Raw genomic sequence first — 20113 nt, forward strand, 5'->3', positions numbered from 1 at the left:
CAGTGGTGTCCCATGGATGCACAAATCTCTCTTCCAAATCGCGGGGTTCAAACAGCCACTACGCGTTTCGCAAATAGATAATTGCGTCTTCAGGTGCCACCGATTGAATTAATATTTTTATCATTTTTGCCATGTCAGTGAGTCTGGTTTTTGTCTTTGCCTACAATATGAACTTACATGTTACCATGCTATGTTATTAACATGTTGTCTATCTGTATGTAATAAACTCTACTTACTCTATTTATTTACTTTTGCAGCGTGCTATTTTGTAACATGTGCGGTTCTTATCAATTATGTATAAACCACCAGACACACCCTGTCGTGTTATCTCCTTGGCTGCATGATACATATAAAGTCCCACATTCTCCTCCTTTTTTCTTCATATACTAGGAATGGAGGCATATGCTTCTAGTTGTTGAAAGCCTCATACAAAGCCCCAATTTCATCCTCTTCATCAGGATAAAAAAGGCTGAGACTCCACATCCACCTCCTAGCCTGGACACTGAGTAAGTAATCGTTCTGTCCTGTTCAGAGGACATAGAAACATTTATTCTATGCCTTACCACAGAGCTTACATTCTAATGTTCCCCCACAGTCACACACCATTATTATTATACATTTTATATATCTCTGATATATACTGCAGTGGTGTACAGAGACCATTCTCTGCACCAGAGGAGCTTACACTCTAATGTGATCCCACAGTAAATTTATGTAGCTCTGACATATACTGCAGTGCTGTACAGAAAACACAGAGCCAGGCATATCAGTCTCTGTACGAGAGGAGCTTACACTCTACTGTCCCCCTGGCAATCACACTCTATTATTATATATTTATATAGCTCTGACATATACCACAGTGCTGTACAGAGAACATTGAGCCAGTCACAACAAATCTCTGCACCAGAGGAGCTTACGCTCTAATGCCCCCCACAGTTACACACCGTCATTATTATTATTATTATTATTATTATTATAATACATTTATATAGCTCTGATATATACTGTAGTGCTGTACAGAGAACACTAAGCCAGTCACATCTCTCTCTATACCAGAGGAGCTTACACTCTAATGCCCCCTACAGTTACACACCGTTATTATTATTATTATTATACATTTATATAGCTCTGACATATACTGTAGTGCTGTACAGAGAACACTGAACCAGTCACATCTGTCTCTATACCAGAGGAGCTTACACTCTAATGCCCCCTACAGTTACACACCGTTATTATTATTATACATTTATATAGATCTGACATATACTGTAGTGCTGTACTGAGAACACTGAACCAGTCACATCTGTCTCTGCACCAAAGAAGCAGCCCTCTAATGTGCCTCTTGCAATCACACACTATTATTATTATACATTTATTTGGCTCTAACACAGGCATGTCCAAAGTCCGGCCCGCGGGCCAATCGCGGCCCGCGGCCCGGTTTTGAACGGTCCGCCTGGTTATTTGGACATACATATCTTTTGTAGCCCCCGACGATCTCCCAGCGCCGGGGCCACAAAAGATATATATGCTTCGGAAGGTACAGGGAGGACAGGACCGAGCGCCGTACACAAGAGAATTTCCTGTTTACGGGCGGCCTCTGTAATGGACAGAACAGTCGTCCAACTGCCATTGGACGACTGTTCTGTCCATCAAAGGAGGCAGGACTTTCTATTAAAGAAGCTGCCGTGTAAACAGGAGATTCTCCTTTGGCGCTCGTCAGTGCATTCCTGGCAATGGTGCTGTGTTCCTGGCAATGGCGCTGCGTTCCTGGCAATGGTGCTGCGTTTCTGGCAATGGTGAGTCATTCCTGGCAATGGTGCTGCATTCCTGGCAATGGTGCTGCATTCCTGGCAATGGTGAGGCATTTGGGGAGGCATTCCTGGCAATGGTGCTGCGTCCCAGGCAATGGTGCTGCGTCCCTGGCTATGGTGCTGCGTCCCTGGCAATGGTGCTGCGTCCCTGGCAATGGTGCTGCGTCCCTGGCAATGGTGCTGCATTCCTCGCTATGGTGCTGCATTCCTTGCTATGGTGGGGGCATTCCTTGCTATGGTGGGGGCATTCCTAGCTATGGTGGGGGCATTCCTGGCTATGGTGGGGCATTCCTTGCTATGCTGGTGGCATTCTTGGCTATGGTGAGTGCATTCCTGGCAATGGTGGGTGCATTCCTGGCTGTGGTGGGTGTGTTCCTGGCAATGGTGGGTGCATTCCTGGCTGTGGTGGGTGTGTTCCTGGCAATGGTGGGTCTGCAGATGTGCACTGATTAGGCTGCATTGGTGGGCACTGACCATTATTTTGCTTCACAGTTCTTTATTTAAACATTTTTTTTTCATGAAACTTCCCTCTTAAAGTGAAGGTGTGTGTTATACGCCAATTAATACAGTATGTACAAATACGCCCAAGCTCATTTCTTCCCACACACAGCCACAAAGGCAAGAGAATTCTTGTTGGGCAGTGTATTAGAGCTCGAACTAACACACTTAGACCGAATTTTAACGGTTCAAAGAATGTCAGGCAAAATGGTCGGCCCTCGCGCATGTTCACTTCATCAAATCCGGCCCTCTTTGAAAAAAGTTTGGACACCCCTGCTCTACATATAACGCAATGCTGTACTGAGCCATTCACATCAATCTCTGTACCAGAGGAGCTTACACTTTAATGTCCCCCCACAGTCACACACTCTTATTATTATACATTTATATAGCTCTGACATATAACACAATGTTGTACTGAGAACACTGAGCCATTCACATCAATCTCTGTGCATAGTGTTGTACAAAGAACTTCAAACAATGTGGTGTATCTAGTGAAGCACGCTGGGAATATTTGCTTGTGCTGTAAACACGTAATTTCTTTGTGGAACTTGATGTTTGAGAAAGAAATGAGGCCTGAGGTGAACATGCACTCTCTGCAGCTTCAATGAATCTCAGGTGTGTTACTGAACGTTCTGGCGTCTCCGTTTGTTGGTGGTGGTCTGGTAGGTTTCAGACTGAGAATGGACTTTGCCTGCTTCTATGAGCCAAGGCAGTTCAATGGAGTGTAGGTTAATGTGAGACTTAAACTAAATGTAAAACCTAATTTAATTAAAGTTTTTGTTTCATCTCAGTGCTGCTGATCTCCTGTGGCCTCGTTTCAGCCACTTCCTGTCTACGTGCACTCCAGTGATGGCTGCATGGCATTTCTTACCTTATGGAAACAATGGGCCGTGTCTTGTATCATGTGTGTTAAATTGATCACTAGTCACTCCAAAGACCTTGTATGGAGGAGCTGAGAGCTTCATGCTTGTAAATCGTTGGATCAGACGGCCCTTGGAGGTTGACTTGGATGTGCGTCAAGGGTGTCCTTTGAGTCCTCTGCTATACGCGTTCGCAATCAATCTCTTCATCTGGAGGTTACAGAGTAGACCAGTGGCGGTTTGTGCATTAAGGGCGCATGGGCACCGCCCCTTCTCTCCTGCCACCCCCTCTATCACCTATAGATGGATTCATACATTGCATGAATCTATCTATGGTCGCCACTGCTACCCCCTATCCAGGCACCCGGCCCCTTTTCGAGCACAGGGCGCCTAAGTTACAGCGGTGGGGGGTGTTTTTGAAGCACCTGATTAGAGCCATAGGCTGTAATAGGCATCAAAAAAGGTGACCTGCGAGCGCCATGCTGTGTGTTAGGAAATCAAATATTAATTAGCTTTTCTAACACTAAGCTACCTCTCCGCCAATCAGGTGCTCGGGTCTGTTACCAGTCACCTGATTAGCTGAAACGACAGGCGCCGCTATTGAACGCCTATCAGGAGGAGAGGACAGGAGATGAGGACGACAGGAGACACACGAAGGACCCCGCTCGTCGCCGTCACCCGCTGCCCCACCAAGGCAGGATAAGTGCCAGCCAGAGGGTGAGCGGGCAGGGGTCACACTGGGAGCATTTAATGGGCACACTGACAGCATATGATGGGCACAGTGGCAGCATTTGCTGGCCCAGTGGCAGCGTTTGATGGGCGCAGTGGCAGCATTTTATGGGCACAGTGGCAGTGTTTTTTTTAGCACCAGCCACCACTGGAGTGGACCATTGTGCAGAGTGCCCTTGGGAATTCCTGGTGAGCCTCCTCTGAGGGTCAAGGCCTATGCTGATGATGTGTCTGTTTTTCATCTCTGGGATAGAGGAGGTGGTCTCTGTGATTAGGCAGTATGCTGAGGCATCTGGTTCAAACATCAGGATAGGTGTGAAGTTTTCTGGAGAAGATAGGAAGGCAAAGGCTTTAGGCTGCTGGATGCCTTCCCAGAGCCCTGGTAGGAAATTAAAGTTTTAGTCATCAAATTTGGTCCCGGTGATTACTGCCTTGCAAACCTGGGTAAGCAGGCTACAAGATGCCAATGCCAAGGTTGCCAGCTGGAAGGATTGAAAACTCTCTTACAGGAAAAAAGTTGACCTGATTAAAACTTACCTGGTATTTCTATATGTCAGCTTTGTCTGTAGTTTTCCAGGCTCTCTCTATGCGAAGATCTACAGCTGCAAAGTTCTACAGCTTCCAGCTGTTATGAGAGGAACAGACTGAACCTCATTAAGAGGTCTGTAACCTACCTTCCCAGGTGGAAGGGTGGCCTAGGTAGGGTTAACCTAGTAGTATTCTTTTCTCTGATGTTTTAAACCATAATTTTGGTAACTTGCTTGTATAGGAACAGCCTGGGTGGGTTGGTATTCTTCAGTCTTGGTTTAGGCCTTTTCTGCAGAGCAGATAGAACAGTTGGCCAGAGAAAAGCCCGAGGGTCCGACATGGTGAGCTCCTGGCTTAGACTGCTCCATGCCTGAAAATGCTTCGGCAGTGGCAAGTGACAGGGGAGGAAATTAAGTCTCTTCCTAGGAAGGCATGGAGAGGAGGGTTGTTGAATCTGCCTTTAGAAAGCCACTGTCCCTGAAGGATTGCCCAGAATCGTTCCATGGCAGACTTTATGTGAAGGGCAACCTGAAGCATCGCTCTGTGGAGAACCGTGGCTGTCAAAGAGTGGAGTGGAGTGTGGTGGGGTGGAGGAGACGAAGGACCATTTCTTGCTTCAGTGCCCCTTTTAATATAGAAGTCTATAAGCGAGTGGGTGGGGCTCTGATTTTTCCTTTCCCGCTTGTTATATGAAATGGGCATATGGGGCTTTTTTTTCAGACTCCACTAGGATTTTGATTTCGAGACAGGTTTTTCTAGTTGGCTTAGTTTGTTACTGCCTGGGGTCAGGTTATCACTGAGGGGGAAAAAAAGGCCTTTCCTGTCGAAGTGGCGGTGCGCAACATTCTGGGTGAGGTTAAGAAAATGTTGGGTCTTGAGAGAGAAAGGTGGCGGTAGGAGGCCTGGACAAAGGGGTGGAGGAATGTCAGGTCCCGTAGTTGCAGGCTGTCAGTCTCTGGGTACACGGCTTTTCTTTCTGTCTTTCATGTCCCCTAGATTTTATAAGAAAAAAGGCTGCATGCTTGGGATGAATATTTCATCGTTTCATAGCCTGAGGGTGTGTTTAAGTTGGAGGTTAGGGTTTTGTTGAGGTGCATTATAATGATAATAATAAAACATGTTTTGTATATTTGGTTGCAAAGAAGAGTGGGAAAATATTGCAAAATCTATATTAAAGTTAGTAGAGACATATCCCAACAGACTAAAGGCTGTAATTAAAGAAAAAGGTGGTCCAACAAAATACTGATATAAGAGGTGATCTTTTTTTTTTTGTCATCACCCTATGACCGGTCTGATCAAGAACCTTCATGGCAGGATCACCATGGAATATTTTAATGAAGCTAGAGGATCAGAAAAATTAAAAATTACTTTTAAAATGATTGTTAGCCCTTGTACACACGATCGGACATTCCAACAACAAAATCCGTCGGATTTTGGCCGAAACTGGTGTTGCATACACACAGTCGGACAAAGTTGTCAGAAAATCCAATCGTTCGGAACGTGATGGCGTAATTTAGTTACGACGGGACTACGTTCAGGCTACACACGGTCAGATTATCCGACAACACGGTCTGATCGGACATTTTCCATCGGAATGTCCGACCGTGTGTACAAGGGCTTAGCCCTTGTACACACGGTCGGACATTCCGACAACAAAATCCATGGGATTTTGTCCGAAACTGGTGTTGCATACACACGGTCGGACAAAGTTGTCGGAAAATCCGATCGTACGTAACGTGATGACGTTATTGCGTTACGACGGGACTACGTTCAGGTTAGTAGCCAATAGCTTTGGTCTAGGAATTTGATCTGAGCATGCGTGGCACTTTGTCCGATTGGAATTCTCTGCACACAGTCGGACAAAGGCTGATCGGATCATGTTGTCGGAAAGTTTTATGGCCAGCTCTAAAACTTTGTCCGTCAGATATTCCGATGGAAACAGTCCGATGGAGCTCACACACAGTCGGATTATCCGACAACACGGTCCGATCGGACATTTTCCGTTGAATGTCCGACCGTGTGTACAAGGGCTTAGAGTTTATATAACATTTCAGTGATTGGTCATAGTGACCCAAGGCGAGGGACGGGCCTGATGTGGGAACCAGACAGACGCAGCTGCTGCTGATGACCCGGTGAAGCCCACAAACTTTCCCCAACATGAGTGTGAGGAAGGGATTCCCTCTCTGTCCTTGTATCCCCTGCTGTTCCGGCGAGTGCACAGGGAGAAGATCATCAGCGCGCCTGTCAGAGTGTCTATGAGAGACCGCAGTCGTGCCAGCGACACACACAGAAAGGCTGCAGCACTCCCAGAAGCTTACCTGGTCCTTGAGTGGTATAAGCAGCAGGAAGGAGAGTGGCCATAAACAGCATTGGTGTCGGCTTGGTAAGAGAGAGGGGAAGCGATGTTGGGACAAGTCAGCCCCCTGGACTGAAAGACAGATCCCGATTTCCTGGATCTATTGAGCCCAGGGGCTTGAACTACAGCAATAGAAGTTGTTGCAAAGCAGCTGCTGAGAGACACTGCCTGGAACTCTAGAGCAGGGGTCTCCAAACTACAGCTTTCCAGTTGTTCAGGAACTATAATTCCCATCATGGCTAGTCATGGCTGTGAATATCAGAGTTTTACAATGCCACATGGGATGTGTAGTTCCACAACAGCTGGAGGGCCGTAGTTTGGAGATCCCTGCTCTAGAGGAACGGAACCAACAGGGGGTGAGTGGCTCTGCTTTACCTTCAAATACTGTCGGACTGATTAGATCACCGTGACATAGGGAAATATCCCTGCTAAACATTTTTGGCATGCCTCTTAACCACTTAAGCCCCGGACCATTTGGCTGGCCAAAGACCAGAGCACTTTTTGCGATATGGCACTGCGACAATTTAACTGACAATTGCGAGGTCGTGCGATGTGGCACCCAAACAAAATTGATGTCCTTTTTTTCCCCACAAATAGAGCTTTTTGTTTGGTGGTATTTGATCACCTCTGCGGTTTTTATTTTTTGCACTATAAACAAAAAAATAAGGACAATTTTAAAAAAAACTTAATATTTTTTACTTTTTGCTATAATAAATATCCCCCAAAAATATATTAAAAAAAACATATTTTCCACCCTCAGTTTAGGCCGATACGTATTCTTCTACATGTTTTTGGTTAAAAAAAAATCGAAATAAGTGTATATTGATGGTTGGTTTGCCCAAAAGTTATAGCATCTACAAAATAGGGGATCGTTTTATGGCAATTTTATTAATATATGTATTTTTTCCTAGTAATGGCGGCGATCCAGCAATTTTTTTTATCGTGACTGCGACATTATGGCGGACAGATCGGACACTTTTGGCACTATTTTGGGACCGTTCACATTTATACAGCGATCACTGCGATTAAAAATGCATTGATTACTGTGTAAATGTGACTGGCAGTGAAGGGGTTAACCAGGAGGGGGCACTGAAGGGGTTAAGTGTGTCCTAGAGATGTGTTCTAACTGTAGGGAGAAAGGGCTGTGTGTCACGACACTGATCACCGCTCCTGATCACAGGGAGCTGTGACCAGTGTCCTGTCACTAGGCAGAACGGGGAAATGCTTGTTTACATCAGGACCCACGATCACACGGAGGCCGCCGGCGGTGCGCGCCCACAGTGCCGCGTCTTAAACTGCAACATTCAGGTATGTTAAAATGCCTGTCCGTGCCATTCTGCTGACGTATATCGGTGTGAGCCGGTTGGCAAGTGGTTAAAGCTGGCAGTAGAATTTTGGTTTGACTATTAGGCAGACTGCATAACCGGGATGTATTGAAGATCTGTGTGTAACAGACCACTGATGTAATATGGATGCATTAATGATGAATATGGAGGAAATGTGGATGCAAAATTTAAACGGAGAGGCTGTGCGGTTAAAGAAAAGGGAAGATGAGGGCCCCCCCCCCCCGTTACTAGGAAAAACTCTCAGAATATGACATTTTACAATTGTATGCATGATTAACACACAGAGCCCCATTAAAAGGGGATATACTGAGAGACGGAAAGGAAGGCAAACTTCCAAGTTCATTTCTATGGTATATCGGGGAACCACTGAATTGAGACTAAGAACAACCTGTAATAATCGGGTGGGGAACCCTGGACTGTGGACAAGGACACGCACTAATTAAATTAGCCACTCACTCCCTACGTCATTGGGCCTTTCCATGCCCAGTAGTATTGACGGGAAAAGCAGAATAACTGATACTTCTGAGGATCGCTGCACCAGATCTGTATTTAACTAAAGAAAACAGGATGAGGGGGAAACCCGTAAGAGGGGCAAGTGCGAACACCCCCAAAGAGAGTGCGAGCCCAGTCTCTATAAATAAATACATGACACAGGATGGCGGGACAGAGAGCCCTGGGAAACAGAGGGAACACTAAAAAATGGTCAGAGAAAACAACCTAGGGACTTAGATACAACAGACATATCAACAAGTATGAGGCCGCGTACACACGCGGGGACTGTTCGCTGAAACTGTCCGCTGAAACCAAGTTTCAGCGGACAGTCCGCTCGTGTGTGGGCTTTCAGCGGACAGTTTCAGCGAACAGTCCGCTGAACAAGGTTTTTCGGAAATTCCGAAAAACTGTCCGCTGAAACCTTGTTTCAGCGGACAGTCCCCGCGTGTGTAGGCTTGTTCGTCAAACAAAGTTGCGCGCATGCTCAGAAAGGATTTTCACGCCGAAAGTTATAATGCAGTGTATAGGACGTCGTATTTTTCGTCCCGTCGTACGTGCCGTTCACGTCATCGCGCACGGTTTCAGCAAACTGTTCGTCCGTCGTGTGTGGCCATGTCCGTCCATGCTAATTTTGAGCGGACTGTTTGCCGAAACTGTTTGACGGACAAAGTTGGGCGAACAGTCCCCACGTGTGTACGCGGCCTAAGTGCCAATATAGAGGAAAATTTGGTAGTTAAACCTAGACAAAAAAAACAACTGTCAACTAAAGCAGAGATGTTTGCCAAATTGGAATTGTCCATTAAAGGAGAATGGTCACTCTCCATGATGACCTAAACCACTTTCTAAGAAGGGTGGATCATCGGCAATAAATGAGTTAAAAGACCAGATGGCAGGATTACAGAGAAACCATAGATACACATTGTACCGGTTGGAAGACCAGGAAAATAGTAACTGAAGGAAAAATCTTAAGCCCCATACACACTATCAGATTTTCTGCTGATTTTTGTCTTCAGATTTACCAAAACCATGTAGTGTAAGGGCCTGTCTGATTGCATACAAATTGAAACTCCTAAGGTTTGACCTCACATTATATGGTTTTGGTAGATCGGAAGGAAAAAAAATCAGCAGAAAATCTTATAGTGTGTATGGGGCTTTAGAATAAGGGGAGTACCAGATCTGCAGGGGGAACATTTACAAGCAAAAATGGATAATATATTTGAGCACATGTTAGGCCTAACAGAGACAGAGAAAATAAAGTTTGAAAGGGTCCACTGGGTTAGAAAGCCAGCTGTGTTAGCAGTAGTGATGGACGAACTTCCGACGGGACGTTTCGCGAACGCGAAACGCGAACGGACACAAACGTTCGCGAAAACGACCGTTCGCCGCGGGCTCCATTGACTTCAATGGGAGGCGAATTTCGCAAACCTTTAGGTCGAATTTGCGGCCACGGGGTAATTATTAGGGGGTAGCACGTAGTCCCACCACCTGGACAATAGCATAATACATGTATGAGGTGAATTTGGGATCGATAACTACAAGCATTTTTTTTTTATTTGGGAAATTGTTCTGACAATTCAGGACTATGGAGCTAATGAAGGCAATGGAGGAGAGGGAAGGTCAGGGACCAGGGTAGGCAAACAAGAGGGTGCAGGAGATACAGAGCACTGACAGCAGCACCGTAATACAGAGCACTGACATCAGCACCGTGACATACAGCGCTGACAGCAGCTCCGTGACATACAGCGCTGACAGCAGCTCCGTGACATACAGCGCTGACAGCAGCTCCGTGACATACAGCGCTGACAGCAGCTCCGTGACATACAGCGCTGACAGCAGCTCCGTGACATACAGCGCTGACAGCAGCACCGTGACATACAGCGCTGACAGCAGCTCCGTGACATACAGCGCTGACAGCAGCTCCGTGACATACAGCGCTGACAGCAGCTCCGTGACATACAGCGCTGACAGCAGCTCCGTGACATACAGCGCTGACAGCAGCTCCGTGACATACAGCGCTGACAGCAGCACCGTGACATACAGCGCTGACAGCAGCTCCGTGACATACAGCGCTGACAGCAGCTCCGTGACATACAGCGCTGACAGCAGCTCCGTGACATACAGCGCTGACAGCAGCTCCGTGACATACAGCGCTGACAGCAGCTCCGTGACATACAGCGCTGACAGCAGCTCCGTGACATACAGCGCTGACAGCAGCTCCGTGACATACAGCGCTGACAGCAGCTCCGTGACATACAGCGCTGACAGCAGCTCCGTGACATACAGCGCTGACAGCAGCTCCGTGACATACAGCGCTGACAGCAGCTCCGTGACATACAGCGCTGACAGCAGCTCCGTGACATACAGCGCTGACAGCAGCACCGTAAGCAGCCCCAGGAGGAAGTCAGCACAGCACAGGGATGGTGTGATCCCCTCATAATAAGAACCCCCAGGAGGAAGTCAGCACAGCACAGGGATGGTGGGAGCCCCTCATAATAAGAACACCCAGGAGGAAGTCAGCACAGCACAGGGATGGTGGGAACCCCTCATAATAAGCAGCCCCAGTAGAAATATGACACCGCTCAACCTCTTCAAAGAGGAGGGTAGGGGCATATAGTACGGTGTGCTTTTTTGGGTCAGGGAAGTGAGCCAAATGAATTAAGAAGGTCTGTGTGCTTGATTCCAAAAATTGTTTATAGACATATACATGGTCTACTGATCACATGTGTTGAATTCCTCCGAGATCCATGCCTCATTCATTTTTAGAAATGTGAGGTAGTTAACACTGTGGTGAGCTAGGCGAGTACGCTTATCGGTCACAATCCCCCCTGCTGCGCTGAACGTCCTTTCGGACAGGACACTGGATGAGGGGCAAGCCAACAGTTCGATTGCAAATTGGGCAAGCTCTGGCCAGAGGTCAAGCCTGCCCACCCAGTAGTCTAGGGGTTCATCACTCCTCAGAGCGTCCACATCGGCCGTTAACCCAATGTAGTCGGACACCTGACGGTCTAGGCGTTCCCTGATGCTGGATCCGGATGACACCTGTCGATGGGTCGGCTGAAAGAATGACCTCATATCCGAAGTCACCAACACATCTTCAAACCGGCCTCTTCTTGCAGGCGCTGTTGGATTGGTACCCGCAAATCCTTCTCTGGGAGTGGGAATTGCTCCTCTGCCAGCGCACGCAAAAGCAGAATGCAGCATTTCTCGAAGCAAGGCCTGGAAGTGCTGCATTCTGACAGCCCTCTGCGACGGCGGTAACATTTCCGCCATTTTGTGTTTGTACCGGGGGTCTAAGTACGTTGCCACCCAGTACTGGTCCTTGACCCTCATGCTTTTTATACGGGGGTCCCTATTAAAACACTGGAGCATGAAGGCCCCCATTTGCACTAAAGTGGAAGCGGTGTGGTGGCCTGGCTCCTGCTCATCATCCAGGATAATGTCGTCCTCTTCATTCTCCTCTCCCCATCCTCGCACAACAGGGATCCCAGAAAGGTTTAAAGCATGCTCTTCTTGCTCCTGCTCATCCGCCCCGGCACCATCCTCCTCTGACTCCTCATCAGACTCCTGTTGTTGACTTGTCTCAGATAGAGTAGCCCCCCCTGGGAATTCATCCAGCATTGCGACTTCCTCATCTTCCCGCTCCTGCTCCTCCACAGCCTGATCAATGACACGACGCAATGCACGCTCCAGAAAGAAGGCATAAGGTACCATGTCACTGATGGCGCCATGGCTGCGACTGACCAGTTTGGTGATCTCCTCAAATGGCCGCAGAAGTCTGCATGTGTCGCGCATGAGCAGCCACTGGCGCGCTGAAAAAAAACCCAGCTCCCCAGAACCGTTTCTTTCGCAGAGTTCATACAGGTAGACGTTAACTGCACGTTTCTGCTGGAGCAGCCTATCAAGCATATAGAAGGTTGAGTTCCATCGCGTCGGGCAATCGCAAATAAGACGTCTGACCGGCAGATGGTGTCGCCGCTGAATGTCAGCAAGGCGAGCCATGGCCGTGTAAGATCTTCTGAAATGGGCCGAGATTTTCCTTGCCTGCCGCAAGATGTCCTGGACCCCAGGGTATTTGACAAGGAATCGCTGCACGACCAAGTTTAAGACGTGTGCCATGCACGGCACGTGCGTGATTTTGCCCTGTTTCAATGCGCTAAGCAGATTGGCACCGTTGTCACACACCACTTTACCAACTGTCAAATTGAGCGGTGTTAGCCACTCATCTGCCTGTGAACGCAAAGCTGAAAGGAGTGCCGGGCCAGTGTGGCTCTTTGCTTCCAGGCACAACAGACGCAGCACGGCATGGCAACGTCTCACCTGGCATGTGGAATAGGTTCTGGGGAGCTTGGGCGGTGCAGTGGAAGAGACGCTAGCAGCGGAAAAGGAGGAGGCAGCTGAGGAGGAGAGGGAGGAGGATGGAGTAGGAGGAGGAGAAGAAGAGTCAGGCCTGCATGCAATCCGTGGCGGTAAAACCAAATCTACACGGGTGCCACGGGTTACATGCTTGACGGCCGTCAGAAGGTTCACCCAGTGGGCAGTAAAACTGATATACCTTCCCTGCCCGTGTTTGCTAGACCACGTGTCTGTGGTCAGATGTATCTTGGCACCGACACTGTGTGCCAGAGATACATTCACTTGCCGCTGAACATGGCCATATAGCTCTGGGATGCCCTTCTCTGAGAAATACTTCCTTCCTGGGACCTTCCATTGTGGTGTTCCAATGGCCACAAATTTGCGAAAGGCCTCCGAGTCCACCAGTTTATATGGCAGTAGTTGGCGGGCTATGAGTTCTGACAAGCCAGCCGCCAACCGTTGGGCAAGAGGGTTATCCGGCGTCATCATTTTTTTACGCTCAAACATTAGGCCCACGGAAGCCTGCCTTTTTGCAGAAAAATGTGAGCTTGGCGTGATGGAAGGTGGAGTGGAGGACAATTGTGAGGAGAGAGGAGAAGGAGAAGTAGAAGACGAGGCTGGACGGTGAGAGCCTGCAGTGTGGCTTTGTGTGTTCCGTTGCTCCCACTGGGCTCGGTGATGGCTGCTCATGTGCCTTCTTAAGGCGGTCGTCCCTAGGTGAGTATTGGGCTTACCGCGACTAACGCGTTGACTGCAAAGATTGCAGATGGCAACGCTATTGTCAGCAGCGGACACGTTAAAAAAAGCCCACACTGCGGAGCCATGTGCCGGTGTCCTGGGAGCGCCAGATGTGACCGTACATGGTCGATGACTCGCTCCTGATACATTTGCAGTCTGCTTTGTCCCTGCTGTGCAATGTAAGTCATTGCTGCTTCTCCTCCCTATCTGCTGGTCCATATCTCCCTCTGAACTCCCCTCCTCTTCCTCTCTTGTGGGCACCCACGTGACATCACTAGACACGTCATCATCAACGTCACCTTCCCCACCGCTATAAGTAGAGTAGGCAGCAACACCGGGGACCAACCTCCTCCTTGGGCTGATCTGGGTACTGGCGTCAGACTGCTGAGTAGCGCTTGTTGCTACCTCCTCTTCCTGATCCAATACCAAGAGTGGCTGCGCATCAGAAATGTCCTCTTGATATGGATCGGAAAATAATTCCAGTGACTCAAGCGGAAGGTATGTGGTGGTGGTGGTGGTGGTCGTGTTGTTGGTGGTAGTGTCTTTGGGGGTGCACATAGCAGAGAGTGAAGAAGAGGGTGCAGATCGAGAGGATGAGGAGGGTGCAGAAGAGTAAGGCTGAGCGAGCCACTCAACCAAGTCTGGTGCATCCTTTAAAGTAATTGAACGCACCTTCTGCAACTTCCCACTTTGGCTCAAGCCTGTTGCTCCTGCCCTACCCCTACCACCCCTGCGGAAGGGCCTGCCTCTTCCTCTGCATGTCATTTTTTAAATGACCCTGTGACAAAACTCTTAGTCCCTATACCGCTGAAGGACTGCTGCAGTATAGGTGAGCGGTCAGCAGTGGTGCACGTCAACCCTATCTATTGTGGACCTATAGCGGTCCTTACAGAACAGCAGACTGTACCGCACTCAAGCCTATGTACCGTAGCACCCTATACCAAGTTACCAGTCCTTATAAGAACTTTTGTGGACCAAGCAGGTTGTGTATTAGTGTTTAGCAGACTGTACGTCAGTCCCTATACCGCTGAAGGACTGCTGCAGTATAGGTGAGCGGTCAGCAGTGGTGCACGTCAACCCTATCTATTGTGGACCGATAGCGGTCCTTACAGAACAGCAGACTGTACCGCACTCAAGCCTATGTACCGTAGCACCCTATACCAAGTTACCAGTCCTTATAAGAACTTTTGTGGACCAAGCAGGTTGTGTGTTAGTGATTAGCAGACTGTACGTCAGTCCCTATACCAATGAAGGACTGCTGCAGTATAGGGCAGCGGTCAGCAGTAGTGCACGGCAACCCTATGTATTGTGGACCGATAGCGGTCCTTACAGAACAGCAGACTGTAACGCACTCAGGCCTATGTACCGTAGCACCCTATACCAAGTTACCAGTCCTTATAAGAACTTTTGTGGAACAAGCAGGTTGTGTGTTAGTGATTAGCAGACTGTACGTCAGTCCCTATACCGCTGAAGGACTGCTGCAGTATAGGTGAGCGGTCAGCAGTGGTGCACGTCAACCCTATCTATTGTGGACCGATAGCGGTCCTTACAGAACAGCAGACTGTACCGCACTCAAGCCTATGTACCGTAGCACCCTATACCAAGTTACCAGTCCTTATAAGAACTTTTGTGGACCAAGCAGGTTGTGTATTAGTGTTTAGCAGACTGTACGTCAGTCCCTATACCGCTGAAGGACTGCTGCAGTATAGGGCAGCGGTCAGCAGTAGTGCACGGCAACCCTATGTATTGTGGACCGATAGCGGTCCTTACAGAACAGCAGACTGTAACGCACTCAGGCCTATGTACCGTAGCACCCTATACCAAGTTACCAGTCCTTATAAGAACTTTTGTGGACCAAGCAGGTTGTGTGTTAGTGATTAGCAGACTGTACGTCAGTCCCTATACCAATGAAGGACTGCTGCAGTATAGGGCAGCGGTCAGCAGTAGTGCACGGCAACCCTATGTATTGTGGACCGATAGCGGTCCTTACAGAACAGCAGACTGTACTGCACTCAGGCCTATGTACCGTAGCACCCTATACCAAGTTACCAGTCCTTATAAAAACTTTTGTGGACCAAGCAGGTTGTGTGTTAGTGTTTAGCAGACTGTGCGTCAGTCCCTATACCGCTGAAGGACTGCTGCAGTATAGGGCAGCGGTCAGCAGTAGTGCACGGCAACCCTATGTATTGTGGACCGATAGCGGTCCTTACAGAACAGCAGACTGTAACGCACTCAGGCCTATGTACCGTAGCACCCTATACCAAGTTACCAGTCCTTATAAGAACTTTTGTGGACCAAGCAGGTTGTGTGTTAGTGATTAGCAGACTGTACGTCAGTCCCTATACCAATGAAGGACTGCTGCAGTATAGGGCAGCGGTCAGCAGTAGTGCACGGCAACCCTATGTATTGTGGACCGATAGCGGTCCTTACAGAACAGCAGACTGTAACGCACTCAGGCCTATGTACCGTAGCACCCTATACCAAGTTACCAGTCCTTATAAGAACTTTTGTGGAACAAGCAGGTTGTGTGTTAGTGATTAGCAGACTGTACGTCAGTCCCTATACCGCTGAAGGACTGCTGCAGTATAGGTGAGCGGTCAGCAGTGGTGCACGTCAACCCTATCTATTGTGGACCGATAGCGGTCCTTACAGAACAGCAGACTGTACCGCACTCAAGCCTATGTACCGTAGCACCCTATACCAAGTTACCAGTCCTTATAAGAACTTTTGTGGACCAAGCAGGTTGTGTATTAGTGTTTAGCAGACTGTACGTCAGTCCCTATACCGCTGAAGGACTGCTGCAGTATAGGGCAGCGGTCAGCAGTAGTGCACGGCAACCCTATGTATTGTGGACCGATAGCGGTCCTTACAGAACAGCAGACTGTAACGCACTCAGGCCTATGTACCGTAGCACCCTATACCAAGTTACCAGTCCTTATAAGAACTTTTGTGGAACAAGCAGGTTGTGTGTTAGTGATTAGCAGACTGTACGTCAGTCCCTATACCGCTGAAGGACTGCTGCAGTATAGGTGAGCGGTCAGCAGTGGTGCACGTCAACCCTATCTATTGTGGACCGATAGCGGTCCTTACAGAACAGCAGACTGTACCGCACTCAAGCCTATGTACCGTAGCACCCTATACCAAGTTACCAGTCCTTATAAGAACTTTTGTGGACCAAGCAGGTTGTGTATTAGTGTTTAGCAGACTGTACGTCAGTCCCTATACCGCTGAAGGACTGCTGCAGTATAGGGCAGCGGTCAGCAGTAGTGCACGGCAACCCTATGTATTGTGGACCGATAGCGGTCCTTACAGAACAGCAGACTGTAACGCACTCAGGCCTATGTACCGTAGCACCCTATACCAAGTTACCAGTCCTTATAAGAACTTTTGTGGACCAAGCAGGTTGTGTGTTAGTGATTAGCAGACTGTACGTCAGTCCCTATACCAATGAAGGACTGCTGCAGTATAGGGCAGCGGTCAGCAGTAGTGCACGGCAACCCTATGTATTGTGGACCGATAGCGGTCCTTACAGAACAGCAGACTGTACTGCACTCAGGCCTATGTACCGTAGCACCCTATACCAAGTTACCAGTCCTTATAAAAACTTTTGTGGACCAAGCAGGTTGTGTGTTAGTGTTTAGCAGACTGTGCGTCAGTCCCTATACCGCTGAAGGACTGCTGCAGTATAGGGCAGCGGTCAGCAGTAGTGCACGGCAACCCTATGTATTGTGGACCGATAGCGGTCCTTACAGAACAGCAGACTGTAACGCACTCAGGCCTATGTACCGTAGCACCCTATACCAAGTTACCAGTCCTTATAAGAACTTTTGTGGACCAAGCAGGTTGTGTGTTAGTGATTAGCAGACTGTACGTCAGTCCCTATACCAATGAAGGACTGCTGCAGTATAGGGCAGCGGTCAGCAGTAGTGCACGGCAACCCTATGTATTGTGGACCGATAGCGGTCCTTACAGAACAGCAGACTGTAACGCACTCAGGCCTATGTACCGTAGCACCCTATACCAAGTTACCAGTCCTTATAAGAACTTTTGTGGAACAAGCAGGTTGTGTGTTAGTGATTAGCAGACTGTACGTCAGTCCCTATACCGCTGAAGGACTGCTGCAGTATAGGTGAGCGGTCAGCAGTGGTGCACGTCAACCCTATCTATTGTGGACCGATAGCGGTCCTTACAGAACAGCAGACTGTACCGCACTCAAGCCTATGTACCGTAGCACCCTATACCAAGTTACCAGTCCTTATAAGAACTTTTGTGGACCAAGCAGGTTGTGTATTAGTGTTTAGCAGACTGTACGTCAGTCCCTATACCGCTGAAGGACTGCTGCAGTATAGGGCAGCGGTCAGCAGTAGTGCACGGCAACCCTATGTATTGTGGACCGATAGCGGTCCTTACAGAACAGCAGACTGTAACGCACTCAGGCCTATGTACCGTAGCACCCTATACCAAGTTACCAGTCCTTATAAGAACTTTTGTGGACCAAGCAGGTTGTGTGTTAGTGATTAGCAGACTGTACGTCAGTCCCTATACCAATGAAGGACTGCTGCAGTATAGGGCAGCGGTCAGCAGTAGTGCACGGCAACCCTATGTATTGTGGACCGATAGCGGTCCTTACAGAACAGCAGACTGTACTGCACTCAGGCCTATGTACCGTAGCACCCTATACCAAGTTACCAGTCCTTATAAAAACTTTTGTGGACCAAGCAGGTTGTGTGTTAGTGTTTAGCAGACTGTGCGTCAGTCCCTATACCGCTGAAGGACTGCTGCAGTATAGGGCAGCGGTCAGCAGTAGTGCACGGCAACCCTATGTATTGTGGACCGATAGCGGTCCTTACAGAACAGCAGACTGTAACGCACTCAGGCCTATGTACCGTAGCACCCTATACCAAGTTACCAGTCCTTATAAGAACTTTTGTGGACCAAGCAGGTTGTGTGTTAGTGATTAGCAGACTGTACGTCAGTCCCTATACCAATGAAGGACTGCTGCAGTATAGGGCAGCGGTCAGCAGTAGTGCACGGCAACCCTATGTATTGTGGACCGATAGCGGTCCTTACAGAACAGCAGACTGTAACGCACTCAGGCCTATGTACCGTAGCACCCTATACCAAGTTACCAGTCCTTATAAGAACTTTTGTGGAACAAGCAGGTTGTGTGTTAGTGATTAGCAGACTGTACGTCAGTCCCTATACCGCTGAAGGACTGCTGCAGTATAGGTGAGCGGTCAGCAGTGGTGCACGTCAACCCTATCTATTGTGGACCGATAGCGGTCCTTACAGAACAGCAGACTGTACCGCACTCAAGCCTATGTACCGTAGCACCCTATACCAAGTTACCAGTCCTTATAAGAACTTTTGTGGACCAAGCAGGTTGTGTATTAGTGTTTAGCAGACTGTACGTCAGTCCCTATACCGCTGAAGGACTGCTGCAGTATAGGGCAGCGGTCAGCAGTAGTGCACGGCAACCCTATGTATTGTGGACCGATAGCGGTCCTTACAGAACAGCAGACTGTAACGCACTCAGGCCTATGTACCGTAGCACCCTATACCAAGTTACCAGTCCTTATAAGAACTTTTGTGGACCAAGCAGGTTGTGTGTTAGTGATTAGCAGACTGTACGTCAGTCCCTATACCAATGAAGGACTGCTGCAGTATAGGGCAGCGGTCAGCAGTAGTGCACGGCAACCCTATGTATTGTGGACCGATAGCGGTCCTTACAGAACAGCAGACTGTACTGCACTCAGGCCTATGTACCGTAGCACCCTATACCAAGTTACCAGTCCTTATAAAAACTTTTGTGGACCAAGCAGGTTGTGTGTTAGTGTTTAGCAGACTGTGCGTCAGTCCCTATACCGCTGAAGGACTGCTGCAGTATAGGGCAGCGGTCAGCAGTAGTGCACGGCAACCCTATGTATTGTGGACCGATAGCGGTCCTTACAGAACAGCAGACTGTAACGCACTCAGGCCTATGTACCGTAGCACCCTATACCAAGTTACCAGTCCTTATAAGAACTTTTGTGGACCAAGCAGGTTGTGTGTTAGTGATTAGCAGACTGTACGTCAGTCCCTATACCAATGAAGGACTGCTGCAGTATAGGGCAGCGGTCAGCAGTAGTGCACGGCAACCCTATGTATTGTGGACCGATAGCGGTCCTTACAGAACAGCAGACTGTAACGCACTCAGGCCTATGTACCGTAGCACCCTATACCAAGTTACCAGTCCTTATAAGAACTTTTGTGGACCAAGCAGGTTGTGTGTTAGTGATTAGCAGACTGTACGTCAGTCCCTATACCAATGAAGGACTGCTGCAGTATAGGGCAGCGGTCAGCAGTAGTGCACGGCAACCCTATGTATTGTGGACCGATAGCGGTCCTTACAGAACAGCA

At 48.6% G+C, this 20113-nt stretch overlaps 1 protein-coding gene across 1 annotated transcript in view; it reads left to right on the forward strand.

The window, feature by feature from the left end:
* The first annotated feature begins 367 nt into the window (after window positions 1-367).
* The window catches only part of LOC143930258 (mixed lineage kinase domain-like protein), a 44203-nt gene continuing 24457 nt past the window's right edge, over window positions 368-20113 (forward strand). The window contains exon 1 of the mRNA XM_077454413.1: window positions 368-506. The gene's annotated coding sequence lies outside the window, so the exon portion shown is untranslated. The remainder of the gene's footprint in view (window positions 507-20113) is intronic.

The sequence above is a fragment of the Lithobates pipiens genome, unplaced genomic scaffold (assembly GCF_037356315.1).
Source record: "Lithobates pipiens isolate NorthernLeopardFrog02 unplaced genomic scaffold, aLitPip1_a1.2 Scaffold_10, whole genome shotgun sequence".
NCBI classification, from domain to species: Eukaryota; Metazoa; Chordata; class Amphibia; order Anura; family Ranidae; genus Lithobates; species Lithobates pipiens.